The 23,403-nt window shown below is 36.2% G+C and overlaps 1 protein-coding gene and 1 long non-coding RNA gene across 5 annotated transcripts in view; one reads left to right on the top strand and one right to left on the bottom strand.

Moving 5' to 3' along the window:
• The window catches only part of LOC105485564 (roundabout guidance receptor 1), a 1,159,905-nt gene that overhangs the window by 927,639 nt on the left and 208,863 nt on the right, over positions 1–23,403 (top strand). The window lies entirely within an intron of this gene.
• On the bottom strand, positions 226–19,779 carry LOC139362091 (uncharacterized). The gene is made up of 3 exons (XR_011620432.1): positions 19,643–19,779; positions 3,132–3,296; positions 226–347 (listed from the first exon to the last, which is right to left on the bottom strand). It is a non-coding gene; the product is annotated as an uncharacterized lncRNA (long non-coding RNA).

Here is a 23,403-nt window from a genome sequence, read left to right on the forward strand (position 1 = left end):
CGACATTCCCCTTTGCTTTTCACCATGAGTGGGAGCAGCCTGAGGCCCTCACCAGATGCCCAGTCTTCAACTTTTCCAGACATGAGTATTGTGAGCCAAATAAACCTTCTTTTCCTTTATAAGTTATTACCCAGTCTTAGATATTCCTTTATAGCAACACAAAACAAAGACAGGCTTTGAAAGTCATTCAATCAAATAATCCACAGGCAGAGAGCCAGACAAGATTGTTGGTGATGTATTGATCCTTAAGTACACAGATTGTGATCAGTGTCAACCAGACCTTTAATTATGATGGACAGCTTTTTTCATTTCTGCAGTTTCTCTTATAATGGCCATTTATGGAATCACTGAAAAGGAGGCATAGAAAGGTTAACTTGTAAGTTCTTATCAATCTGAATTAAACTTTAAAAATTAGGAACTAAACCCAAGATGTTAGTATATTAGCTGCATTTATGATCAGCTTCCTTATATGTGTAAATATTCAGTACTATTATTAATATGGAATTCACCTGAAATTGTAATGTAGTTTTTAAAGATAAAAGTGAAATGCTGAAAATGTTAAGGCATATTTACAAATGTTGGCATTTAATTGGATATTAACATTAAGTTAGTAGGTTGAAGATATTTGCCATATTTATAATCAGAATTATGCATTATGCAACATGGCATGTATTTTCCCATCTGTTCATCTTGTATTTGATATTTCTGTTTAATCATGTGTATATGTGTTGCTTTATATTGGCCCTGCATTTTTTTTTTAATTTGATTTTTGTATACTTTATATTTTTCATGGCTGCAATGACTGAACTTTTTTGGTATTACTTAACTGGTGCATATAGAAAAGGAAACATTTTCATTGTTTAGTTGGAATACTTTCTTATATATTCCCATGGATTTTCAGCTGATAAGTTGTCACATAAGTGCTCATACCATCAAAAAATGATAGTTTTGCCATTTATTCTTTTCCTACTTAATTGCATGGGCATCTCATTTAGAATAGCAAAAAAAAAAAAAAAATTTGACAGCATTTTTTCTCTTAGAATTTAATAATTCTACCCACTGTTAAACATTGTTAGCTGTTGATTTACTAGATAGAAAATACCTATTTTAAATCATTTTTAAGCAACTATTTTTGCTTCTATCAGTAATGCTATACTAAGCAGAATATATTAAACAAAAATCCCCATTGTTTGGTAGTATCATAGAAGAGATTTCTTAGGCAGATTCTTGACTGTTGAGAAATGTTAAATCATGTATTTGTCTGTTAATTCAATAAAACCACCAATACCTTTTTTTAATTTAAATTTTATGCTTAGGTTAGGAGCTGGTTATATCCAACACTGAAAACAATATGTAGCAAATTATAATGATTAAATGATTTTTAATTGTGAAGAAATTTGATGAACCAACATTTACTGTTTTAATTATTGTATGTCATTTATTAATTGACTTAAAAGGCAATTCATCTGTAATTATGATTTTATATCCATTTTATATTGTTTTTATTTCACACTTTTTACAGTATAATTACAATGTGTTTAGGTTTAGGCCCAAAGATGTGATGAATATAAGAAATGGACAGAAAGTTGTGTGGATGTGATAATGACCTCCTTTTGCTTGCTCTGTGGCTTACAACAGATGTTTTCTGTGCTTCCCCTTTCTTTTGTTATGAAAAATGATTTTAGAAGTTGTGAGATTTGAGCACTGTAACTTAAAATTGCTGTAATGTTTCTGTTTTCATTCTTACACCAAAAAGAAACATTGTTTACAACTCAATTTTAAGGAAGTAGGAATGATAATTTTAAAAGAATATGATGTTTTTCTTTATTATCCTACAGGTCAATTGACCACCTTTTACAAATTAATTTATCATTGTAACCAGTGAATGGTGGTTGTTCTGTCTTTTTGGTTTAGCCCTAGAAAAAAAAGTTATTCTTCTTTATTATAATCAATGAATTGTCTGCATTCTAGTTTTTAATGGAAACTGTTCAATAGGAAGGTTTTTATGTTTTTTGAAGAATTTTTTATTTAATTTAATTTATTATTATTATTATTATTTTTTGAGACGGAGTCTCCCTCTGTGGCGCAGGCTGGAGTGGGCGGCGCCATCTTGGCTCCCTGCAAGCTCCGCCCCCCGGGTTCCCGCCATTCTCCTGCCTCAGCCTCCCGAGGAGCTGGGACCACAGGCGCCGCCACCATGCCCGGCTGGTTTTTTGTATTTTTAGTAGAGACGGGGTTTCACCGGGTTAGCAGGATGGTCTCCATCTCCTGACCTCGTGATCCGCCCACCTCGGCCTCCCACAGTGCTGGGATTACAGGCCTGAGCCACCGCACCCGGCCTGAAGAAATTTTTAAATGGTAAGATTCATAAAACGATTTGTAGAAAGCTTTGAAAAAAAGCTAAACTACTTTCTTATAACTGGACTATGAAAATTAAGGCATTTCTAAGTATTGGTTTACAAATATTTACCATAAAGCATATTCTGTCAATCTTTCACAAAGTAAGAGACATCAATTGATTTAGGCAACATTGTTCAATCATGTATTTTATCATTTGATTTTACTGAAATCCCCATCACTAATTTCTGTACTATAAATTCAGTGTAACCCAGTTGGAATAATTCAATTCCATGACAAAATACGTGAAGTAACTTAAATTTTTCATTTAAGTGCTTAAAATAAGTATTAAGATGATATGGACAATGTCAGCCCTAACACTGTCATTAATTAGACTTTTGCTTTTCTAAGATAGAAATAATTTTAGTTGAAACCCTAAATATATGACTATGGCTGTAAAATGTTTAATTTGGCTGTCTTACTACATTGAGATGTAGAAGATTAATATAGCAGTTAGAAAATACAGTGAGATATGCATTTTTCAGTCAATTAAATGTGATAATTTATAGTTCGTAGATTGATAATTTTTTAGACAAATTGTCTGTTTAAAACTATGGATATATGCTTTCCCACTAGGATTTTTACCTAGAAATGACTATTTTGTAATGCAATCTTAAGCACTCCCTATAGGAAATTTAGCAGACAGCATTGTAATATGAATAATATAGGCTACTGTGTCAGAGCAGTGTCTTACTTATTTTTATTTGGAGGCATTAATAATGTTGCTTATAAACCTGGGGCACTGAATCACTGTCTTTTAAAAATGTCGTGTTCAGGTGTCTCGTCTGCCAAGTTATAAATTTCATCTCCGAGTGCTTTTCTGTGTCTTTACTAGCAAATGCTTATCTTGGTGTTTTCTTGGGATAATTTACTTTTCTATTGATTGCCCTTTGTTCCATCTAGAAAGCAAAATAAGACAACATTTGGAGAATATTATTAAATACATAATTTGTGATGACATTACTCACAGAAGAAAAAATATTTTAGTTCCTTGACATGTGGGGGCTTGAGGGAGTGATTCTAATGGAGCCTTCTGTTCTATGAGTAATGAAAAAACTAGATGACAAAAACATCTGTTTAATATAGAATGGGCACTGATTCATCTTTTGGCTTCCCTCTGTTATAAAAGTTCATCAAAAATGGAAAAATACTACTAGTAAAACAAATTTAATGTATTGTTATTAAAAGTGTAGTTGTGGACTCAAGTTGGACTCTAGACTTTTTAATTTCATGTCATTATTTAAACAAAAGTTTACATTGTAGAAAAAATACTTATTTCTCTAATCAGTAGGGAAGAAAGACATTTCTGTACCAACTGTTCAGTGCAACACAATTGTAATATTCTGGAAATATAATCCTTTAAGGAAAAATTTTTAGAGCTTGCTTTAAAAAAAAATCAAGTCAAGAATTTGACTACTTCAGTTGAAAACCAGGTCAGCCCCTTAGGTCAGCTGGGTTAGACAATGCATAGTCATTCAAGGCCAGATAAAGAAGATTGGGAGTAGATTTAGCAATATTTGTCTTTTAAACTTGGCTTATGTTTTTCAAAGAAATTAGCTTGTCTCCACGTTAATAATACTTCTGATCATCATATAGCTTAGGCACCTTGATGATGATGTGAATACCTATTGGTGGTTATGGTGTTCATGTGGAAATGCTGGAGATGTGTTTCTAATAATCAAATATGAAGAACTCACTTCATTGCTGTGTCTTTTTCTACATCTAGTTGCCTGCTCTAATGTTTTTATTTACTTTGTCTGACCACCGCACCATCAAGTTATTCCTTCCTTCTGTCCATTCAAACTCTCACTTCCTGTTAACTTTCTGCTAGTAAATATACCTAAGCCTTTCCCACCAAAATAACTTCCTCAAGAACAAAATTTATTTCCAGATTCTCTTTCTCCCTGTCCCCTGAAAGTTTGGTATAGCCTAATTATTTTAGATATTAGCCTTCCATTATCTATAAAAACTGCTTTAGTCTTGTTTCAGTCATCACCACTTCATGGTATGTCTTCCTAATTCATTCACTGTTATCCTTCTCTTTGTAGTACATAAGCGATAATTTTTCAGTTTCTACCTTACTGGATCTTCGTACTTTATTTTGAACTTTCATAATATTACTTCCTCAGATTCTGTGAGATTTTATTCTCTTAAATAAGCTTCCCATCCCTTTCTCTCTGCTTATCCTAGAACTGGTGTTTGCCAAAGGTCTGAATGTAGCCCATTGTTTTGTTACTGTTTTATTATTTTTTTTGGGGGGGGTGCTTTTTCTCTGAATATTCCTCCTGGTTTGATTTGTTCAGGATCAGAATGCCAAATATCATGCTGAGTTCTCTTCCCCCACCCCTCAGTTCTTTCTGTGTAGTCTCCGAATTTTTGTACACAACTGCCTACTGCCTGTTGGTCAATTCCACCTTTATCTACCATAAGCACCTAAATCATAGTTAAATGTATGGAACATTAGCTGAAGGCCAGGCTCAGAACTAAGTACTTTATGTGGTACTTCACTGATTCCACACAACAATCCTAAGAAAATATCCCAAACTGAACTAATATATTCCTGGATTCTCTTTCTCCCTGTCCCCCTTCTTTCTCTCTGCCCCCATTTCTCTCCTCTTTATTAGGAGTTTTTGAAAGTTTGATATATCCTAATTATTTTAGTACAATTAAATATCTTTTCATTGTTTTGTACAATTAAATACCTTTCATTATTTGTTTTATATAATTAAGATTTGTTTCATACAATTAATTTTAAAAAGATTAAATATCTTTTTATTCAGTATTTTTTATATATGTTGTTAGTGCAGCCAACTCTCTGGCCATCTAAGCTAAAAACTGAAAATAATCCTTGACTTTTCCCTTACTGCACTTCTGTCCTATTCTCCACCTCTAATTAACTATGAAACATGGCTTAATTTATGAACTAGTTTTATGAATGATTTCTAACCTTTTTTTCATCCTTATTTTTCATTGCCCTGCTTTGAGCCCTTATGATCTCTCATGTGGACTATTCTAACAGTGCCTTCACTGATAGCCCTTTGAAATCAATCCTGCAGAGAGTGGCCACCGTGATCTATCTAGAATGGAAATCTGACCACATCATTTACTTGTTTAAACATTTGGCTTCTAATTACCTACAGGATAAAGTCCAAGATCCTTAACATGCGATGTGAGGCCCTCCGTTATTTTGCCCCTGCCAGATCAATGGCCTCCTCTCTAGTCATCCTACACTTTCTACCTTATTCTCTGTTAAAACTCAACTGTTAATGGTTTGCTGAATACAAGACCTTGTTTCTCTGTTCTGTTCTTCTCCTCGGGTTGTGCTCTATACCAAGAGTGCCTCCTCCCACCTTTGTATTTCCTTTTTGATTTTCACTGCTATCCTCAAGAAACACTTCTAAGGTGTTTTTCCTACCTAGCCTAGTTTTTTCTGCCAACCTAGTTCACCTAGTTTCCTACCTAACCTGGTTAGATATAACTCTTTGCTGCTTCAAGAATACTAAAGCAACACTCCTGATATTAACCTACCACCCAGTTTTGTGTGGTAAAACAGAGATCACATCCTATTTGTCTTTATGTCTCTGGCTGTTAGCACAAAGTTAGCATTTAATTCATGCTCTACAGTGTTTGTTGAATGAGTGAGTGTGTTATCCTCAAGCATCACTATTTACTAGTGGGAGGCAGATGTCAAGTAGCTCATGACGTTAACCCTCTTCTGAGTAAAGGAAAAGGAGTAAGATACACCAAGGTCTCTGTGGCCCAGTAATTTAGGCTGAGATCTGCTTTAAAGGCGGAGGCATATGCACCTGCATAAATATCTGTGTTTACACAAAGAACAAAGGATGAATCAAGGAAAATATTTTGAGTTTAGAAAGGAAGGAGACTGTGGAGAAAGGTGGAGAAAAGAACCAGCAATTTAAGATGTGTCTAACATTGAATTATCATCTGTGAGTCATTGAATGGAGAAAATGAATCTCTTTCAAGTGAATAGAAAGATGGATGAGGATCTTTGGGTGACTATTTTTTCTTTTGAAAATTTAAAACAGCTTCACAGGTAGAAAAAATAATAATAAAATTAACCCCCATGTATGTACTACTAAGTGTTAACAGTTACAGCATCTTACCAAAGTTGTTTCATTTATCATTTCCTCCCCCTTATTAATCTCATATATACCTGATATGGTTTGGCTGTGTCCTAATCCGAATCTCATACTGAATTGTAGCTCCCATAGTTCCCCTGTTTTGTAGGAGGGACCCGGTGCGAGATAATTGAATCATGCGGCCGGGTCTTTCCTGTGCTGTTCTCGTGACAGTGAATACGTTTCACAAGATCTGATGGTTTCATAAAGGGGAGCTCCCTGTACACACTCCCTTGCCTGTCACCACATAGGGTGTGACTTTGCTCATCCTCAGCTTTCCACCATGATTGTGAGACCTTCCCATCCTTGTGAAACTGCGAGTCAGTTAAACCTCTTTCCTTTATAAATTACACAGTCTTGGGTACATCTTTATGAGCAGTGAGATAGCAGACTAATGCAATACCACACACGTTTAGTGAATGGTTTTGAGTGGTGAGTTAGTCACATATAAACTGTCTCATGGCATTTTCTGATCAGTAGGATAATCTGCTGTCTCCTCTATACCGTGCACAACTGAACGCCTGTGCTGTGTATTTTATCGGTTAACAAATGCAGTAGGAGGCACGGAGAGCATAATGGAGATGAACTCATTTACTGTCTCTGATGTGCAGTTTACAATCAAAGTAAGCACCAAATAAAAACACAAACTACTGTTTGGAGGATTTTTCCCATTCATATATGTATGTATTTATGGAAGAACTTGTAATTTCATTTTTTAGACAGGTCATCTTTGGTATTTGTGTCACCAAAGCTTTGCAAGTAATTACTATTGTTTATATCAGAGTTTCCCACTTGTCTGGGAAACACTGAATGTGGCTCTAAAACCCAGGGTTACCGGCTCGTCACAGTGGCTCATCCCTGTAATCCCAGCACTTTGGGAGGCTGAGGCGGGTGGATCACGAGGTCAGGACTTCGAGACCAGCCTGGCCAACATGGTGAAACCCTGTCTCTACTAAAAATAGAAAAATTAGCCAGGCGTGGTGGTGGGCAAGTGTAATCCCAGCTACTCAGGAGGCTAAGGCAGGAGAATCGCTTGAACATGGGAGGCAGAGGTTGCAGTGAGCCGGAATCCTGCCATTGCACTCTAGCCTCGGTGATAGAGCGAGACTCCATCTCAAAAACAAACAAACATAACAGGGTTACCAAAGTAGAAGTTGTGCAGTGGTAGTTCATCAGTAATTATCCAGGCCATGTTCTAAACCTATTTCTAGATTTATATGCTGGAAATTTTCTGCTAGAAATTCTTGAGAATTAATTTCTTTTCCTGTTTCCTCTACCAATTCACAGACTAACATAATGAGTCATAATCCCCACATGTGGTGGGAGGCAGCCAGTGGACGGTCATTTAATGATGGAAGCGGTTTCCCCAGTCCTGTTCTCATGATAGTGAGTGAGTTCTCACAAGATCTGATGGTTGTATAAGGGTCTTCCCCTTCACTGGCTTTTTATTCTCCTTCCTGTCACCATGTGAAGAAAGATGTGTTTGTTTCCCCTTCTGCCATGATTGTAAGGTCCCTGAGGCCTCCCCAGCCATGCTGAACTCCGAGTCAATTAAACCTCTTTTCCTTATAAATTACCCAGTCTTGCGTATGTCCTTATTAGTACCGTGAGAACAGACTAATACAGTGGATTATAATCTCCAGGGATTCTTCCAGCACAGGAACATGCAACATACATCTGTGTTCAAGTCATGAAATAATATGGTCAGTGATGAAGGAAACATCAGGAGAGAGTATTCTGTTTAGAGTAGTGGGCCTTTGTTCTGTTCTAATTTGATGCTGAGAAATATAGGGGTGAACTTTTAACAATTTAACAGAGACCAAGAAGCAGAGGAGACGCATAGAGGTGAAAACAAGACTGGATGCATGACTGAGCTTTTGTCTGTAGCCATCATGGGTGGATTTGTTTTTCTGACTTTTAATAGAAATTGGATGATGATTTTGCAAGTCCACACTTGGATTTGTGTCACCTTTATATTTGCAGCCACACCACACCTATTACGCCTACATAAATTGGGTAGTAAAACCCTGTAAAATTCACCCATAACTTTGTGTTTAGTCATCCTGCCCAATTTCTCTGTTTTTCTGTTTTTAAAGCCCGAAGGAAAGGACAGTTTTTAAACATGCCAATAATGATAACAAATATTTCTAGATTTCCGTCATGAAATATGTTCATACAGCCTGGTCCTTATTTACCGATAGAAACAAGTCATATAACCAACTTCTAACCAGTATTTCTCTTTGTAAGGGAGAATTAGAACTCTTATCTACAACACTTTTCTTATCTCAAGAGGGAGCATTATGGTTTTCTTCAGGGGTGAAAACAGGCACAAATCTCAGGGCCCACTCAAGAGAAAGCAGTAGAGGGAAACATCATTAGTTCTCGTCGACATAGCCATATTCACACTATCACAGATCTCTCCTCATGTTGCATGGTGGAGGGGGATGTAAACACACTGACCAGCTCTTATTAGCTACTACACAGATGTTTCGAGGGCAGAAAAATTGTCTGGAAGCAAAAAGGTACAAGACCAAGGCTACAGAGCTAATCTTGAGCCATCTCCTTAGATTATGAATGATGCCACTAGTAAAGATAGAAAAAGATTCAATGAAATTTAACAAGTATATCTGTAATATATTATGTTTTCCAGATATGTTAAAAATTGCATTTGCTTTTTAAAAATGACAGTGTTATCATAACTAATTCTTCTGAGATAAAAGGGGAAAAACCCCTTTTTACTTCATCAAGTATTTATCGAGGACTCACTCTGTTTCAGACACTGCTAATTTTTTAAAGGTAATTAAATTACAGATTTATTATCCTACATACGTGAGATGGAAGCTTAATATTGTGTTTTTATTACATGACTAAAGACACTAGAATATTCAGATCTTTCTCAGTGTCTTTCCTCACCCACCTGCAGACCACTGTGCTCTTATGTCATTGAACTTTGCCTAATGGTGCTCTGTAATCTACTAAATGATTCCCTGAGAAACATTCCATACTGCTTCTAACATAAAATAGTTTATTATGAGAACATATGAAAGTTTTTTTCTGTAGTTATCTAGTTGGTAAACTGCCAGATTGCATGATTTCTATTAGGTAATATTTATATAATTGATTTGATGTACTCTTAGGTCAGGAGCTTTCCCAACTAGGGAGCCACCTATAATCTTGGAAAGAACAGGAGACACCAAGATTTCTGATACCATTCTACGCCTAACAAGCTGTTTGACCTTTGTCAAGGGCAACAGTTTGCTTGTCTTGAAAAATGAGGAGCAGAGATCAGAAATATTCTGAGATCCAATAATGGTTACAGTATTTCATGATTCTGACATACCCAAATGATCAAAATTATGAGATAGTATACATTGGGATTGAATAGAAAATTTTCATTTCTTTGTAATTCAAATCATACACCTTTCATTTTCCCATTTCTATGATGGAAACATTTGTTTTAGGGTTAGTATGGTAGCATGAAACTTGCCTACCAGTAAATTATTGTTCTTATGCTTGGATACATGCAAGATTTTCCTAAGTCATTAAGCACACACATTTTCAAATGAAGACTACAGCAATAAATTAATGTATTCTAGCAGTGCAATCTGTTCCACTGACCACCTTTTGCCCTATTGGAAATTCTCTGGAGCTTGTTAGAAAATTGGCCTTTAGACAAGATAAAACTACCCTCTGGAAGATTAAATATGTGTAACATGGAACTAAAAAATGCAACATCAGTGAAAATCAACTTGCAGAAAATGAAGTTTATGCTGAGAAGAAGAGTAAGTAAAATTAATATTGCAGTCAGATTTTTTTAGATACTGGATAAAGCTAATCTACCTTCCCACTTTCCGCACTGAACCTTCTCTGATTATACAAAGCAAAAGAATCTAGCAACAGAGTTTGGATTTAATTTAAACATTTGGGTGGTATAGATTAAAATGTTAATAGTATCTGTTTTTATGTTTTCTTAAACTGAGTCTTTCAGCATCATTTGATGGTTAATATTATGTGTCTACTCGGCTATGCCACGGGACCCAAATATTTGGTCAAACCTCAAAGTAGATGTTACAATGAAAGTATTTTTCAGATTAGATTAACATTTAAATTAGTAGACTTTCATAAAGAAGATCAACCTCCAAATTGTGGGTGGGCCTCATCCAATCAGTTGAAGGCCTGAAGAGAAAAGGACTGAAGTTCCCTTAGGAAGAGAATATTCTGCCTCCAGACTGTCTTCAGACATGAGTCACAACATTACCTCTTCTCTGGGTCTCCAGCCCACTGGCCTACCCTTCAGACTTCAGAGCTGCCAACCCCCACAGCAGCATGATCCATTTGTTTAAAATGAATCTTTCTGTAGATAGACAGATACATAGATACACACAAACACAAGTATACACACACAACGCATTCTTTTTCTCTGGAGAACCCTGAGCAGTATACACTAGAAAAACATGATTCCACAGATAAAGATTGTGAAATATTAGAAAGACCACTGGCATGCACCTACTATATGAACTTGGATTAGCCTCTTTAACTTTAGAGACTCAGATATATTATTTATTCATGTCAGAGATTGAACTACATTTGTAAATTTTTAGCTTTTTTATTCTTAGAAACAAAGTATATTATGGTGCAGTGCAGTAGACAATCCCTTATATTTTCAAATGAAAAACAGATTTACATATAACAAGACAAGAAATTCCATTCCAAGAAGGCTAATATATAGTTTAATCATACTTTACTGTTTAAACACAGTAGTTAGCAGTATTTCCCCACAATTTCACATAAGGTCTTTTATTCTTTTCCTACCCAGTTGAAACACATGGATTGAACATTCCATATTCAGTTGAAATTAAAATTAACTTTCTACTTGCCTATTTTAGATTTATAATTATATTTGAAGACTATGTTTATTACTACTAGTCAGCATTTAGTTTCCTATTTCCTCTTTGTTTTATATAATATAAATAAAATTTAAGTACATATAAGTCTGTATATGCAAAATCATATATTAAAACAACTACAGAAACATTGTTGTCCAGTAAAGATGGCAGCTACCAAATTTGAAACTTCAACTGTCAGGTTGTGTTACCAGACAGTTACTTCAGCTGAGGTCCCAGTGTTTCAATTCACAATACAAAAACAATTGGAGGGTGTCAGTACCTAATGTATAAATGTGTAGGTTGTATAAGAAACAAATATATCGAAGTGATAACTATAATAAACTGCTATGGTTGAAGCCAGAATTAGAGAACTAGATCCTGCCCTATGCATATCTATCCCTTTACTTTCTTCTCCATAGCAACACTTGAAACAATTCAGTGGAATATTCTGCTGCCTGAGAAGCATAGATTCTAAATAGCCTCCATGGTCAATTTCAGCTCTTACATTGATTTCAATAGGGTTGTTGGCGAAGGTAGTATTTTGTGCAGCCATCTCTCATCTTGTACACTAAGCAAATGCTTATGCCTCTCTGACTGATTTCTAATATCAGGTTTTTCCACAGATGTTGAATTGTCCTGAAAAGAATCTCCTTTCCTCAAAAACTATTAATTTTAGTCCCAAATCATGGCATATTATGGCCTCAAAATGAAGCAAATTACAGAGCTAAAACCATTTTTGAGAAAGATGATTCTGTAATGGTTCAATAAACAAAAAGTTCATTTAAGCAATAATGCGCCAGTACACACTAATTATTCTGCAGAATATAATGTGTGTTCTATATTTATTGCAGGATTACATGAGATTAAAGGAGTAATGCTTACAAACTAGCTAGTCTTTTCTGACTCTATAACTGAAGCAGAGTTTATGTCAGATGATGTGTTTCTGGAAAATTTAATTTGGCTCAAACAACTTCCTTAATGAATTACAGCTGACTTTAAGATTTATCAGGGAAAATAAAATACGCTAGAGCTCTGTGGCCATACTACAAACAGGGATACGAGTATGCCAATTCAATGATTTTTGGATATCTGAGACGGTACGCATTATGTTTTGAATGTAGAATGTTTTCTTCCAGTAGGAACCACAGCAAAGTAATCTTTGTGAATACTTCAAGTCTTTCAAAATCTTAGCAGGAGTCATCATGCCTTTTATTTAATGAAAATCCTTGGGTTATGACAGATTTAATTAAGGCATTGAGATTGAACAGTATCAGCACATTTTATATGAGATGATTGTCCCAGAGAGAATATCACTTTTGCACTTGATATCCAAATCAGATTTACATGAAGCCGCAGTTTCCTGAATTTAAAACAGAGCTGACATGTAGGTAATGTATGTTGTCAGGTAGGGATTCTGTTAAACATCTTACGCCAAGAGTGATACCTACTACGGGTGCATGTACCCAGTCTTCCTCTTCATAATGATATTATTTAAGGGACAGATCAAACATCAACAGTAGAAAATGTATTTTGCTCCCATCTTACTTTGTAGAGAACTGATGGCTCAAGTCTTTATGAACACCTCTCTTTGAAGACACATTTGGCTGTCTTCAAATAGATTTCTGTGGGGACTGGGACATTTCTAACTCGTCTCCTTAGAAAGATTGATCAAGGTCATCAGCTGCCTGTTTTGCATGTTTTGTTTCAGGACTCTTTCTTTCATTTTTGGGTCCTCCTGTGTGAAATCCGGGCTCATTTGATGAGTAATCATCTGGCCAGGAATCATTTTGTTACAAAACATACTTTCTGCTGACACCAAACTGATTTGGCTTCCTTTGCATATTCTTTTCCTTACTATCAGGGTAACTTTTTCAAGTTTTAGAAATGCCTGTATAAGTGTGAATGGGAACTATATGGATCTGGTATTTTTAAACTATAATGTTTACCTGTGTTCAAAGACAAATTATTTGTACCCAATTTACTCTGCATGTATTCGAAGAAACTCATGTTTTGTTAGAGTGATCGTGTTAAAAGGGATTTAAATTGAGTTTTAGAGGAAAAGAGGTTATTTAGAAAAGAAATTTTAACAGAGGGTGAAAAAAAGTGAAATACAGAATTTAGGTGAAAGGAATACCTTTATGAAGGAAGACTTATTTTCAAGATGGAAAGAAAGTAACAGACAGTAGGTGAAGAAGCAGAACAAAAAGGAGAGAAAATGGCAGGTTAGGGAATTCAAACATTGCCTAATAAAACAATTAATAATAACCAACATTACTGTATTTGTCCTTTATTACTACGTGCATGCACCCGTTATGTCGTTTGCCTAATTTAGGGTCTTTAATCCTTACAAAAATATGAGGGTTTTTATCATTCCTATTAAGTGGATAAAGAATAGGAATCTTCTTTTATAGACTCCAAATAATTTGCCCAAAGTTATTTTTTACACAGTTAAATCAGGACTTGATTCTAAAACTTTCTTAAGTTTCGTAACTTCTGTCATGACTTGTGTTACATCCTGTTGTACATCATTATAAACTGCAGCTCCAAATAGTATCTTGAGCCAGTATTTGCCATTTAGCATTACAAATACATTTTGTTCGAAAAGAGGAAAAGTTTTACAATCAACGTTGAATAATGCAAAAATCACAAACAATGAATCTTTTCTAACTAGATTGTTTAATGATTATGTATCAAATAGGGTCAAGAATAAAAATATGTTTTTAGAGAGTAGATGAAGAGTATTCATAATATTAGGTTGGTGCAAAAGTAGTCATAGTTTTTTGCCATTACTTTCAATTGCAAAAACCTCAGTTATTTCTGCACTAACCTGATATATCTCTTGTCACAGACTAAGGTTTTCCTTGCCACTGACTAATGTAAGATTGGAAACTCACATGTCATGCTCATAGATATACTTAATTTAACAAACTTCTTTTTGTTTTCCTACAATATGGCACTGCTATAGGAATAAGGAAATAAAAACAAACAATTCCTAGTCCAAGCTCTTGAGAAACTAGTGTAATGCAACCTCAAGGAATGCAGCCAAGTCCTCTCTCATTAATGTCAGTGAATAAGTGTATAGATCTCTGTTTATCCCAAAGTTGCAAATAAAAATTAAGTGCCACTCATTTATTCATAAGATACACACTCATGCATGCTCATGTGCCAGACACACACACACAGTGACAAAATTTGAGGGAAAAAAGGAATTAGTACTCTGATAGAGAGTGCTCACAGGGATCTACTTTAAATTTGGTAGTCAGGGAAAAGAAATCTCTCAGTGACAAAATTTGAGAAAAAAAAGGAATTAGTACTCTGATAGAGAGTGCTCACAGGGATCTACTTTAAATTTGGTAGTCAGGGAAAAGAAATCTCTAACGAGGTGACACATCTCTGAAACAAAAAGGGTAAGTATGGATTAGGCAAGTGAAAAGCTGGAGATAAGAATATGCTAGGTAATGTTTAAAAGCTTAGAGGCAGAAAAGGGCAATGTATGTTCAAAGACCACGAGGTAAAAGTGATGTGAGCTGAGGCTGGAAATGAAGGCAGGGTCAGACCTCAGAGGTCATGTCCGCTTGCAGGTTAGCATTGCCTGGACACATGCTTTCCACCACACGTATGTATGGACGATCCTTAAAATGTGTTAACAAATCACTGGAGTTAGCCTGTTTGCTTTGAGTTACTTGATGAGCACATTTGGTATTCTTCCCTGTCTTCCTTATTTCCCTGATAGATCTGAGACTTGTTATTAGAGAAACAGGAGAGTAAATTAACTTACATTTCGAGATGCTCTGTTATGTTACAGATACTTGCTTGTCCAATGAGAAATCCTTAAAATATGGCCTTTTCTGTATTTATAGATTGTCTGTCATTAACAATAAGGTACAAAAGCATTGCAGAAACGATGGGAAAATGTGATGAAGAGCATCCCAAGAGCTGAAAATGCATTGGCAAAAAACCATCATTTTAAATCATTACAATTATTTTTTAAAAGTTTTCCTTTAACACAAAAGGCTGAATCTTCACTATTGAAGACATGTCAAAAGTAGCTTGATTAAAGACAGCAGTATTTCAGTTTTGCCATTAGAATAAAAAGACTGAATTGTTAGTGAAAAGCCATGAAGTACAGAACTCTGGAATTTGTGGTGAAAGGAAATTGAAAAAGAACAGAACATTTGGATTCATGTTTCATGAAATAATTTGTGTGACAGAATAGGAAGGCAGTCTGAAGGAAAATTGACATAATTTTTTCCTAGGACTGGGAAAGGCCAGATAAATATGTCACTGTTAACAAATGCACTATTGTGCATGAATAAAGTGTATTCTCCTCAATTTGTAAATGTTAATTTTCAATCATTGGGAAATATTTGCATACTTTTCAAAGTGTAAACAAAACTCTCCTCTTTTTGTTCATTTTCCATTTTCTGTGAGTAGACATTAAGCTGGACCACAATGAGGAAGGCAGAAATAATTTTTAACTCACAGAAATGTTGCTTTTTCAGAGGAAACCATGTATTCTTATATGTACTGTGAAATATATAATATGTGGTATACATATGGTACTTTCAAAGTATCTATAATCTGCTTTTTTCAGTTTAGAGAGTGCATATAGAACTCATCCACCAGACTGTAGGATCTGAGAAGCTCATTCTCTAGTCCCTTGGTTGTACAGGGACTGTGTCTTTGTATCTTCAATATTTATCTTTCCCAGAGTGTCTAATATAGATTTTTTGTACAGCAGGTGCTTATAGAATATTGGCTTGATTCAAGGCAGCTGGCACAAGCAACATGACCAGACATAGAGAAATAGAATCTACGGATTTTTTTCCTTGTACAGTTTAAGGATGTTGTAGTGGATGATACTGGTCCACCCACACATCCCCTTTGTTTTCACTGCTTCTCTACATTCCAAGAGCTTCATTTTACAAATATCCTTGACTTTTCTTGTGTCCCCAGGCTTGGACCATACATAAAGGTTCCTGTGAATTAGCATTTCCAGAACTAACCCTGAACCAACACCATACATTTGTGTGTGTGTGTGTATGTGTTTCCCAGAGACTGATGTATAATTATACATCAGCTTTTTCTCCTTTCAGATGGGACAAGTCTGAAGGCTGTACCAAATAGTGTCCTGGAGGGCTTGGGTGGCATTGGCCCATTGTCTACAATGATAACCTGTCTGCTCATGAACACTACCGCTATTGCTGCTGCTTCTCTGTCTGAATTTTCCACTTCCCTACAGGTGATGGTGCTCAAAGCCTGGCTCAGGATGTGCTTCTGGAGTGAAGAATAAGGCCCCAGGTTTTGGGATTATGAGATTAGGCACAGATGTCTGTAAAAGTTTGTTGAAAGGAATTGAATTATGTGAAATTGAATTGAATTAAATTAAATTACCCTGCAGCCTCATCTCTTTGGGCCAAATCCAAATACTCATTATGTGCTGTTGTGAGAGCTGGGAAAGAAGGGGCGGGGCATGTTATTATTATCAATCTGTTGACAATTAATTTATAAACAATCTTAACTAGTTTGTAAAATCTTTTATATGTGAAAAGAGACCAATTTAGAGGGGAAAAATGAATCGCTAAGAATGGGCACATCTGAACAGGTAAAAGTGACTACACAGATGGGATGTCATAAGATAAAACATCAGTATCAGCTGAGCGCGGTGGCTCACGCCTGTAATCCCAGCACTTTGGGAGGCTGAGGCAGGTGGATCACAAGGTTAGGAGTTTGAGACCAGCCTGGCCAACATGGTGAAACCCCATGTCTACTAAAAATACAAAAATTAGCCAGGCGTGGTGGTACACACCTGTAATCCCAGCTACTCAGGAGGCTGAGGCAGGAGAATTGCTTGAGCTCAGGAGGCGGAGGCTTCAGTGAGTTCAGTGAGATGAGATAGCACCACTGTACTCCCACCTGGGTGACAGAGCAAGACTCTATCTCCAAAAAAAAAAAAAAAAAAAAAAGTATCATAAAATGCACATATAAGCACTTATCTCTACAGTAATAGAATTTGAAGTTTCCACTATATGTATTTTTTCCACTTTCAGATTAAAAGATTGAATTTGGTTTATATAATTTGTACACAAAAGGAGAAATGAACTAACTGACTTGAATTATTTTCTTAGTAGGCCAGGTAGATGAAGTTTCATTGTAATTAGAAACAGATTTTAAATCAAGAAAGATCACAACACAGTTGTGATTATATGTTTTTGTATGTGTGTCAGAGAGGGAATTTTTTTTAACATTCTTGAAAGGGTGCTAGAGCAAATTTCATAGCTTCCAAATCAGAAAGAAATTGTGATGGCACATTGCCACTGAACTTCTGGTGTGAATGATATAAGAATCAGTCTGCCCAGCAGTTATTTGTAGCAGTTTTAATATAGTTACAGACTAGTATGTGAGACTTCTCGGACTAGCTGAGGTTCTTGGCATGAGAAACAAAGCATAGATCTAGCCACAGCTGAATGGAATAATTCCAGAGTGGAGAACACAATGTCTGGTGTAGACTAGAGCTATCAACAATGAATGATTTGACTAAATAAAATCTCAATTAATACCATACATCTTTAATCACTTAAACAGTAGCTACTTTGGTCTCTTCCTAATCTGAGTTTGATTACCATTTTTTATACATTTAACAAGCATTTGTTCTACCTACATTAATGTTAGTAAAAATTTGGCTTTGTATTCAGGCCTTGACATTTCCTAGCTGTCTTTGGGTAAGTTACTTAATGTCTCCAAGAGTCAGTTTCTGTGGCTGTAAATGTAGATAATAGTACCCATCTGATATGATTATTTGGAAGCATAAAATGACTAAATATAAAATAATTAATTGCTAGTCATGTCCTGCATAGATACACAAAAAAATTTAAAACCATCAAAAACAACAGTGCAAAATATAAGTATGAAGAGTTTTCTTGGAGTGAGCAAATTGTTCTCTGTCTTAAAGAAATTTGCCTCTAATCAAACAGATAATACATTTATAGACGCAACCTGAAAGATGCAGAGAAATTGCCAAGTGTAGGCAGAATATGAAAGCCTTCGTTTTCAAATTGGATCCCTTTTTTGATTGTACTCTTTTAAGTTTCAGCAACCTGGGTGCATTATAAAGACCTATTTATAGACATGGAAAACTGAATCAAAAGTTTTAAAAGTTCTATCCCATTGGGCATAATGGATCTTAGCTTAGGAAAAGTGGGGGAGTCATTTTTCCCTCATGAATTCAGAATGAGGATTTTATTTCTTTTCTTTCAATTCTAATAAAATTCTCAACAGGTTTGTATGTGTTCATGTGTGTTGTGTGTATCAGGTTGGTTGGGGAGCTGAAAAACTGACATAAAATTTTTCCATAATGACAAGAAACCAAAATAATCAAGATGGGCCTAAGAATACAAATTTGGTAGAAGGCCTTGCCTTATCACTATAAGGCTGTAGTAGTGAAGACAGTTGATATTGGAGTGGGGATAGACAAACAGATCATGGGAGAGAGTTCTGGGTCCGGAGTCAGACACACAGACATAAAACTTGATTTCAGACACACAGACATGAAACTTGATGTTACAGGTTCGGAAAAAAAGATGATCTTTTCACTAAAAAGTATTAGGACAATAGATTATCTGTATGGAGAAAATTTTAAAAAGGGGTTTTTTTGGTAGAATATGGACACCTATTCCATATTCCATATTCTAGAAGGAAATTTGTTCCAGATAAAGCCCTACATGTGAAAAGAAAAACTATAAAACATTTAGGACACAAGTTAGAAATGAAGTTTTATGACTTTGGGGTAATTAAAGATAAACAAGATTCAGAAAGCACTAATCATAAAGAAAAGGAACACTAAATTTAACATTAAAATTGGAATCATATGTGCATCAAAAACACTATGGAGTGAAAACACAAGATAAGAATCAAGAGATGTTCACAACATCTGTGACAAAGGATTAGCATCCAGAATATATTACAATACCTTACCAGAACAACAAAAAACAAACACTGTAGTCCCCTGTTGTGGGGGAATATGTTCCAAGATCCCCAATGGTTGCCAGAAATGGCAGATAGTACCGAACCCTGTGTACACTATGTTTTTTCCTGTATATACACATTCATGATGAAGTTTAATTTATAAATTAGGCACAGTAAGAAGAGATTAATAATAATAAGGTACAACAATTACAGCAATATACTACAATAAAATTAATCAAATGTGGTGTCACTCGCCTGTTTTCAGACTGGGGTTGACTGCAAGTAACTGAAACCTCCCAAAGCGAAACTATGATCGAGTTGGACTGCTGTAAGCTCAATAAAAAAGTGAAAAAGAGAGTTGAACAGGCCCCTCCTGGAAGCCAAGGCCCAAGTGTTCAAGGAACTTGCAAACAAATGCCCCAGCTCCTTCGCCCTCAGTGCCGGCCACCGTATTCCCAGCAGCACTTTCGGGCTTGGGGCAAGAATGCTTCAAGATGGCTGCTGGCACCCCGGGCCTTGCCCCACCAGTTCGGCCTCCAAGGCGCTGCCTGCCTCTACTTCCATTGGCCAGGAAGCCGTTGTCATGGCCTCCTGCTGCTCACCGCATTCCAAGCCCAGGTGTGCATCCTGCCGTGGTGGCAGCAGAACCCCGGCTTCCACAAATCATCGGGCGGTTGTGGCCTAGTAGAGGATTGACGGAGGTCACTGCGGGCCACCTCCCAGAGGCACGGGGGATGAATGATGCTGCTCCAGTGCAGCTGGCATGGGACTTTAGGAACCTGGGTCAACCCAGCTGTACATGCTGCAGAGCACTGGCCTCACAGTCCCCCACAATACCGGCCGCAACCTAAATGCCAGCTGAGATGCTGGACAGGCTGGGCCAGGATTCTGTCCAGGAACCAGATCCACCCTCTCCCCACAGACCACCATCCCTGTCTAAGGCCCTGTGCTCCTGGGACCCTTCCTTATAAAAGATTGAGGGAGGAGAGGTAGAAGAAAGTACTGCAACTGATGCAGTTTAATTCCGTCTTTTACTCAGTCACCTCTTCTGGCTGCAAACGTAGCTGTTCAAGTGGTTTTGGTTGGAAGATTCCTGCACAGGTTTTAACTGTATTTTGATATAACCATTGGGGACTAATGTCCTCCAATGCTGAATTACTCTCAACTCTGGGATATAATCTGGAAAAATAAAAGCTTCAATAAAGAACACCTCCACCTAAGTCAGATATTCACCCTGGACTCCCATCTTTTTACTTAATTTACCAGACTCCAGTTAGAAACCATGGTAGTTGGAACTATGACCATTGAAACTCTGACTAATGATTGAAATTCTTGGCAACTTTTACTAGCTCTATTTTTCAGGACCTCCAGAACAATGTGATGCTAAACTTCCCTGTCTTATTTCTGATTCAGAAAAACTTTTGAGTATTTCCATGTAAATCTTCCTGCTTTAACATTTCTCATCTTAGTTTTCTGATTTTTTTCTTCTCATAAGTGAAGTTTGAATTATATGAAATGACTTTTCTGGATCTATTGAGCATGCCATCTGTGTTTTTTCTACCTCATCTTTTGATGTAGTGAATTCACATACAGTTATGCCTCAGAGACACTGTGAGTTCATTTCCAGACCATCACAATAAAGCTAGTATCACAAGAAAGTGAGTCACATGAATTTTTTTTTGTATTGCAGTGCATGTAAAATTTCTTATACTGTCATCACATGTTCCAAACTGTTATCTTAAAAATGTATATACTTTAATTTTAAAATATTACTTAAAAATGCAAACAATCATCTTAATCTTCAATGAGTCACAATCTCTTTGCTGGTAGAGGGTCTTGCCTTGATGTTGATGGCTGCTGACTCATCAGGGTGGTGATTGCAGAAGGCTTGGGTGGCTGTGGTAATTTCTTAAAATAAGACAACAATGAAGTTTGCCATATTGATTGACTCTTCCTTCCCCTAAAGATTTTTCTGTAGCATGCGCTGCTGTTCACATTTTACTCACAGAACTTCTTTCAAAATGGTAGTTAACACTCTCAAACCTTGTCACTGCTTTATAACTAAGTGTATCTAATATTTTAATAAATCCTTTTTGGTCATTTCAGCAATGTTCACAGTATCCTTACTAGGAGCAGATATAATTTCAAGGATCCACTTTCTTTGCTTATCCATAAGAAGCAACTCTTCATCAGTTCAAGTTTTCTTATGAGAGTGCCGCAATTCACTCACATCATCAGGCTCCACTTAGAATTCTACTTCTCTTGGTATTTCCATCACATTTGCAATTACTTTATCCACTGAAGTGTTAAACCCCTCAGTGTCATTCATGAGGGTTGAAATAAACTTCTTCTACATTCCTCATAATATAAATATGTTGGCCTCCCATGAGTCACAAATGTTCTTAATGGCACGTAAAATGGTGAATCCTTTCCAGAAAGTTTTCTATTTACTTTGCCTACCTCTGTTGGAGGAATCATTATGGCAGCCATAGCCTTACAAAATATTAACGTATTTCTTAGATAATAAGGCTTGAAATCCAAAATTACTCCTTGATCCAAGGATTATAGAATGGGTATTGTGTTAGCAATCATGAAAACAACATTAATCTTTTCGTACTTCTCCATCAGAGTTCTCGGGTGACTGGGTGCATTGTCAATAAGCAATAATATTTTGAAAGGAATCTTTTTTTGCATAGTAGGTCTCAACAATGGGCCCATAATAGTAAACCATTCTACAAACAGATGTACTGTCATCCATGCTTTGTTTCATTTATGGAACACAGAATAGCTTTATCATAATTCTTAATGACCCTAGGATTTTTATTAATGGTAAATGAACATTGGCTTCAACTTAAAGTCACCAGCTGCATTATCCCCTGCCAAGAAAATCAGCCTGTCCTTTGAAGCTTTTAAGCCAGGTACTGACATCTCTATAACAATGAAAGTCTTGGATGGCAACTTTTTAAAATTGAATGCTATTTTGTCTACATTGAAAATTCGTTGCTTAGTGTAGCCACCTTCATCAGTTATCTTAGCTAGGTCTTCTGGATAACTGGAACTATATTATATATAGTAACTGCATATTTCTATATGCATTATCAACATTACCAGGAGTTTGGAAGAAATTTATTTCAACCCTCATGAATGACACTGATGGGTTTAAGACTTCATTGGAGGAAGTAATTGCAGATGTGTTGGAAATAACAAGAGACGTAGAATTACAAGTGGAGACTGATGATGTGACTGAATTGCTGCAATCTCATTAAAAAAAATTAAACAGATGAGGAGTTGCTTCTTATGGATGGGCAAAGAAAGTGGTTCCTTGAGATGAAATTTAGTCCTAGTGAAGGTGCTGTGAACATGCCTGCTGTTTCACCTTGTACTCAAGTTCTAGAGACTGTTTATTTTCTTAAATCCCTTGAACCAACCTCTGCTAGCTTCCAAGTTTTCTTCTGAAGCTTTCCTCATCTCCCTCAACCTTCATAGAATGGGAGACAATTGGGCCTTTGCCCTAGATTAGGCTTTGGCTTAAGGGCATATTGCAGTTGGTTTGACTTCCTATGTAGATCACTAGAACTTTTTCCATATCAGTAAAAAGGCTGTTTCATTTTCTTATCATTTGTGTGTTTACTAGAATAGCAGTCCTAATCTCTTTCAAGTACTTTTTCTTTGTATTCACAATTTGGCTAACTGTTTGGCATAAGAGGCCTAGATTTTGGTCTAGCTCAGCTTTCAGCATGCCTTCCTCAGTGATCTTAATCATTTCTAGTTTTTGATGTAAAGTTAGAGACTTGCCACTCTTCCTTTCACTTGAACACTTAGAGGCCATTGTAGGGTTATTCGTAGGCTGAATTTCAATATTGTTGTGTCTCAGGGAATAGGAAAGCCCAAGGAGAGGAAAGAGATATGGTCAGCTGGTGGAACAGTCTGAACGTGGATAAACATTTATTAAGTTTGTCATCTTACGTGGTTGTGATTCATGGCATCCCAAAACAGTTACAATAGTTACATCAAAA

This window comes from Macaca nemestrina, chromosome 2 (assembly GCF_043159975.1).
Source record: "Macaca nemestrina isolate mMacNem1 chromosome 2, mMacNem.hap1, whole genome shotgun sequence".
Classification (NCBI taxonomy): Eukaryota; Metazoa; Chordata; class Mammalia; order Primates; family Cercopithecidae; genus Macaca; species Macaca nemestrina.